We start from the raw sequence: 6847 nt of genomic DNA, 5'->3' as shown, positions 1-6847 counted from the left end.
AGCGAAAACACATCCTTCCATTTCGGTATCCGTTAGGCAGAAAGGCCAGATTCAGGTCAAACGAGTCCATTCCAGACAACTCATCTCACTAATGGACATTCCCAGTGGTCAGTGCAGTCCAGTACCCATTACAAAGACCATTTAAATTCAGCTTTTTTTTTTTTTTTTTTTTTTTTTTAAAAGTCAATTAAACAGTTTTAAGGGTTAAAAATAAGAAAGCGACTGTCTAGCAGTCTATCCAGACACATTGCACATTAAACCTCTTCCACAATCCTTCGGCAAATCTTCACAAATCTAGGCGTGGCCTGAAGCAGAGAAGGTGACATTCTTTATGTGTTATGCCGGTGATCAAGTAGCTGTCACGTTATGAAAATATGATTAATGGTCTCAGGGTTATTGAGACTGGCTAAGCCTTTAACATTAACAGATTCCACGCTTCATAAAGGCCCAGATGACAGGAGGCTAGCACAAGCAATGACTAGCGTGAAACATGTATGTACAGGACCATGGCGTTATTTCGAAATACCTACGCCCAGGCGGAGGCTGTGACACACGCATTACCCCAAAGGGGAGTGAACAGAGGCCAAGCCAGGAAGAGCCACTTTCCCTGGGTTACAGGCACTCCTGGTCTGTGCAGGATCACAAAGTGAATGGCTATACTTCCTGTCACATGACAGGTCACGTCACCTCGATACTGCTTGAAAGCATCCACGTGATTTCATTAGCGATTCACAGTCCTCCTCGGTAAAGAAAAGAAAGAAAGAGGCTTTATGTAACCATGACCTAAGGCAGCAGAGGGTCTATAGAGGAATGAAAGCCAGACACATGTAAAGGCTGCGTGGGTCTGCAGGTTAGGATTCGATGCTTGTGATTGGAAGGTTGCTGGTTCAAACCGCAGGGCTAAAATAGTAATGTCACCATTGGGCTCTTGAGCAAGGTCCTTAACCCCCGTAGGCCCAGGAACTGAGCTACTCTCACTTTTTTGGAGAAAAGTGCCTATAAAATAAAGGTAATGTAATAATATAATGTTATAACCATCCGCTGAGGCCCGTGGGCTGCTAACAGGAAGCAGGTTCTGTAAACTGCACGTGCTCTGAATGTTTCGGCTGCTCAGGAAGGCCGTGCACGACGGAGGCGGGGGTGACAGAGTGTCGAGGAGTCACACACACAAGCGGCTATCGAACCTTCCCCAGATCCCCCCAGAAGAGCCTCAGAAAGGAAAGCCAAGGGGCTTAGACTCTGAGCGAGCCCCCCCCCCCCCAGGGGATTAAACATCCCGCTGGGACCTGGGAGGAGAGAAGCATGAGGAAAACAATCCAAGCCATCTTGCTCACGGCCGTTTGGCTCAGCTGATTAGATCAGCCTCCAGCTCTCAGGGGAACATGGTGGGGGTGGAGGGGGGCACAGGAGGAGGAGGAGCATGCAGGGAGTACAGGGCTAGGGCGGGGCGGGGGGGGTGAGGATATTACACAGTGTTCAGCGCTTCATATCACTGGGAGACATCTGGCACTGACCAGCGCCCCCTGTGTGTATAGCGGCGGTACTGGTAAGTGGTCGCTTCTTCGGAAAAACTCGGGTTCGACTCCCATCGCAACCGTGGAGACTGTCAATCCAATCGCAGCCTCTGACAGCGAACAACAAGGAAGCCGGTGCACTCAGGAATCTGAGGTTCATACCCACCCCCCACCCCCGACCTACCATTCCGGTTTGTGTGGTTGTTAACTATGCCATGCACTCTTTCAGAAAGCAGTTAAAATACAGCTGCTCTTTTATGTGGAATCTCCATCACAATGAGCAGCAGGGAAATGGATCCAGCCTCTGATGTCATAAGCGACTCAAGCCCTCCTGCGTCATCACTGACCTCAAAGCTCAACTGTCTATTTGCTACCTTTAATATGACACGCTGGTAAGTTTGCAAAGGCATCAACCAAGGAATATGTTAAAAGAGCCAGATGATGTACAGTGACAGAAAGACAGATACATTTCACTAAAAAGCATTTTAAAACCACACTATCACTCTCAGTATGACTTGGAGTGGTGACAATTCAAATACAGATTACAGAAGCCATTTTTCTCAATACTCTAGAAAGACACAACTTACTGAGGCAGACGGACAAAAGAAAATAATGCTTCTCATTTTGAAATGTCGTTATCCATATCAAAGCCAATAAATTTCTAAACGTTTATCAGCTCCCACAAAGCAGCCCCTCCCACAACCAGCCCCTCCCACAAAGCAGCCCCTCCCACAAAGCAGCCCCTCCCACAAACCAACCACTCCTTCAAAGCAGCCCCTCCCACAACCAGCCCCTCCCACAAAGCAGCCCCTCCCACAAACCAACCACTCCTTCAAAGCAGCCCCTCCCACAAACCAACCACTCCTTCAAAGCAGCCCCTCCCACAACCAGCCCCTCCCACAAAGCAGCCCTTCCCACAACCAGCCACTCTCACAAAACAGCTGAGGGTCTAAATCATGGGCATCTAGTAGATTTAAACACTAGGAACGTATATCCCTCTAGCAGAACATCTTAACCACATGACCTCCCCTTTCATCAGACTTGCACAGGCTGGTCTGAGCCACAGCTAAGAGACACACTGCGCAGGCCTACTGACTCCCACAGGCTGGTCTGAGCCACAGCTAAGAGACACACTGCGCAGGCCTACTGACTCCCACAGGCTGGTCTGAGCCACAGCTAAGAGACACACTGCGCAGGCCTACTGACTCCCACAGGCTGGTCTGAGCCACAGCTAAGAGACACACTGCGCAGGCCTACTGACTCCCACAGGCTGGTCTGAGCCACAGCTAAGAGACACACTGCGCAGGCCTACTGACTCCCACAGGCTGGTCTGAGCCACAGCTAAGAGACACACTGCGCAGGCCTACTGACTCCCACAGGCTGGTCTGAGCCACAGCTAAGAGACACACTGCGCAGGCCTACTGACGCCCACAGGCTGGTCTGAGCCACAGCTAAGAGACACACTGCGCAGGCCTACTGACGCCCATAGGCTGGTCTGAGCCACAGCTAAGAGACACACTGCGCAGGCCTATTGACTCCCACAGGCTGGTCTGAGCCACAGCTAAGAGACACACTGCGCAGGCCTACTGACTCCCACAGGCTGGTCTGAGCCACAGCTAAGAGACACACTGCGCAGGCCTATTGACATGCACAGGCTGGTGTGAGACAGAGCTAAGAGTGCAGGGGCTCGTCTGGCTGCCGGGTCGCCCAAGGACCCTGTCCTACGCTCTGCTCGCTCTCTCTGCACACTAATCTGTTCTCTACATACAGCCATGACAGGAATCCTGTCAGAGTTGCAAACTGCAAAGGGCGAAAACAAAAAATAAATCTCTTTAGCAGTTTGTCAAGAGTTATTGCTGCACATACGCCTCAAATGCCACAGATTTTTCTCCCGACAGAAACACCGGCAGCCTGCTTTCTGGTTAGGATGAGGGATTACATTGATGCAACAGGGCTGTCAGGGCAAAGTGAGTCTCCTGCCTATGACACTCCCTTCCTGGGGGGTCAGAAACAACTCACTGTGTCCTCTGAACAGCAGAAATATACATCAGCCAGCAGACTAGATACTGGCCAATAATAGGACAGCAGACATATTGGGTGGATAGCTGCTTGGCCATTGGATATTGAAGACAACTAGCATGAATTCAACTCGGGTAACCATGGAGAATTTTAACAAGCCACCTAGAGGAACCTGAGTCCAACAGGTGCCAGCCTGTCAGGGACGATTCTAGGATTTTTTTTAAGATGGGGGGCATAGGTGGTACCATATTTCATACTGAGGGGCCAACCTTATCTTTAGCCAATAAAATATTTTGAATTGGTGAGTGACAATGTAGGAGGTACTCCGTGGACCAATCAGCTTCCAGCTGGGGCCTGTAGCAATGCCTCCACATACGTCCCTATAGCCAGGTCAATGTTACCTCATCCCACCTTCCCTACTGGCACATTTGCTGTAATTACATCAGTCTCGCTCTAACCCAGGAGCAACTTCTTTTTAGAAAGATTGAGGTTTGACTTACAAGCTTGAGATTTTATGGATGAGCAAAAACGTCGCCCAGTCAGATGATGCACTTTCCTTCATATGGATGTAGGTCCCCTCACTCCTGACCTCCAGCTGAACAACGGTCTTGGGCCACAATCCCTACTGGAAGAGAAAGGTTCTGCACCATGAGAATTAACCGCTGAAGTACTGCCCTCAGTTGCCATGGATACAGACGGAGAAAGACTGCAAACTGCAGTTTTACCACATTATTTACCGTTCTTTAAACTAGTAACGGTAGTCATGACCCAGACTGCTCCATATTAAACAGCACCCCTGCAGTGTCCGCCCTCTGGGATTTTATACAGAAGTCCCTCTGCAGAATACTCATCGACAGCCCAGTGTGGGAATGTGAAGGGTTCAGTCAGCAGGAATACTGGTCTCAGGGTTGAAATGAAAATGAATTGAAGCTTTATTTGTTCGGGAACCGGTACAGCCATCCATCTAGCACCTCACACATTTTCCAGAGAGATAAAAGGGTCTCGCTGAAGGGCCAAAGGAGATCAGGCTGTGGACCAGAACCAGCGACGACCCAATCACAGGTACTGAGGCTGACCCACTGGTTATATGAAGATGCTGCCTTTAGAGAGCGTATGAAGCGTGCATGTGCACTGTCTGGGGGGTCCCTTAAGGACTGGGCTGGGAAACCCAGTACAAGAATCAGCATTGCTGGGACAGGATGGAGAAGCAGTCTCCGTCACTGTGCAGTCACTGGCTGGCTTCTCGGTAGCGCCACGGGCATCAGCCCAATATGGAACAACTTCCTGGCATTAACACTGAGCGGGAAGCTCCGCCCCTTTACAGTCATCATCTGGGCTCCTTTCACCTGAAGTGATGTACAGCCTTCACAAAACCACTTTGTGCATAACGCTGAGTTCATCAACAGCAAGACGAGCATGAACCATCACATTAATGTCAGTCATTTACACTTCCCCGCCTGCTGCTTTGCCACATTGTTTGCCACTCATTAAACTTATAGCCATAGTCGTGACCCAGAGTCGTTCATATTAAAGAGCACACCAGCACTGTGCCCCCCCCCGGGATTTTATGCAGAATTCTAGATTCTTGCCTCCCCACCAGTATCGACCCCTGACCGACTCACTTAATCTGATTAGGTTTTCGATCGAAACGAGGTGCAGTGCAGATGAGAATTTAACACGGAGGCTGGTTCTGACCCCCTGTCACGTGCAAGCTGAGAGTCAGGGAGGGAAGCTAAAAACATCCCTGCTCTGATATGGGACTCTCGGCAAAGATGGCCGATGGCCACACCCCTTACCGCTAAGAAGGGTCAGCGGACGGGAGAATCACCACTGCTCTACATATCAAGGACACATATGAACTCCATCCATGTAGCGCACACAGCATGTCACATGCGTACTGCACATCTGATTTGGAGATTTGCCACCATCTGGCAAAAACATACGCAACCGGAACATTTGATTCTGTACTTCTGAATGGGGTAAAGTAATTAAAAGGTTCTGCATAAATTCAGCTTCTCGCCAGTACAGGTTTGGCATATTAGCCCCTCCCATTCTGGGTACCTCACGGCCCTTAACTGATTAAAACGGCTTTGTTGTTGTTTTACTTTGCTAGACAGAATCAATACTCAGCTGGAGTGACACAGAAACAGAGACAGATTTAATACGGCTTAATAAATGACTTGTGGATCTTTTTTCTTCATAGACAAAATCCGTTTCCCTGATGCAATTGCATGCGCAGAAAGAACATATTTATCAACAAAAAAACTCATGATTTTATCATTTATAAGATGAATGGATATTTGGGCAGAGATTACTGTATAATATGCCATCGCTGCTAACCTCAAGTGTCTCTTAGTCAGCCAATAGCTGGCCACACCTACTAAGCCCGAGGCGGACAGCAGAGCTGAGGCAACCAATCAGAGGTGAGAGAGGTCAGAGGTCACTGGCAACACAGGAAGTGGCACACACCTGAAACGTTAATAGATATAACTTCAGGCAAACGGCACATGCTGTTATTGACTATTGGATCGTACGCCGCACTTGCTGAAGATGGGTATGCCCCACGAGATCAGACTGGTACCCAAAGTCATTCGAGGTAACAGACAGCCCAAATCCCACAGCCTGATGATGAACTCTGCTGAGAAAACTGGGCAGGGAAATTATTAAATCGATAATTAATACCTGAGGCTTCTCATATGAAGATGTTAAACAAGTGACGCACATCTCTAAGGACACCACTGGGAATACTAATACTCAGCGTGTCTCTGCAGCATCCAGCATGGGACACTGGGAGCGGAGGAAGCAGAACTCGTTTAAGAATCGTCGCGCTGTGGCCGTCCTTTGGCACACGCCGGAATGAACATGTCAGCTGTCAAGAAGGACGATCAATAGCGTCGGGGCCCCAGGGCATTAGAATCAAACCGCGAGGAGCCACCAAAACGAGTGTGTGTGGGGGGGGGGGGGGGGGGTTATACAATTATTTAAAGAAAAAAAATTTGGCTGTACATCCAAGCACTAGTTAAAAATTCCAGACGGAACAAAAGTCACAACAAGGACAGGAGGTCTTGAGAGAATGAGTGATTTTGTCATTTGGGGAGGGGGGCTTTTTTCACAGATCCTCGAAAGCACACTTGGGATGTAGGGATGAGGGGTGACGACGCCACCATCTGGTAGCTTTTGGCTACACAGATCAGCAAATCGTTGGCCCAATTCAGCCCTGTGGCACGGCGTGAAATCCCTAGGAGTGCCCCTCCCTCTCTCACATCTACATTTTGTCTTCGTTTATACTCATTTACATAACAGATGTCTGCTCC

Source organism: Brienomyrus brachyistius, unplaced genomic scaffold (assembly GCF_023856365.1).
Source record: "Brienomyrus brachyistius isolate T26 unplaced genomic scaffold, BBRACH_0.4 scaffold253, whole genome shotgun sequence".
Classification (NCBI taxonomy): Eukaryota; Metazoa; Chordata; class Actinopteri; order Osteoglossiformes; family Mormyridae; genus Brienomyrus; species Brienomyrus brachyistius.
Note: the sequence above shows the minus strand (reverse complement) of the source record.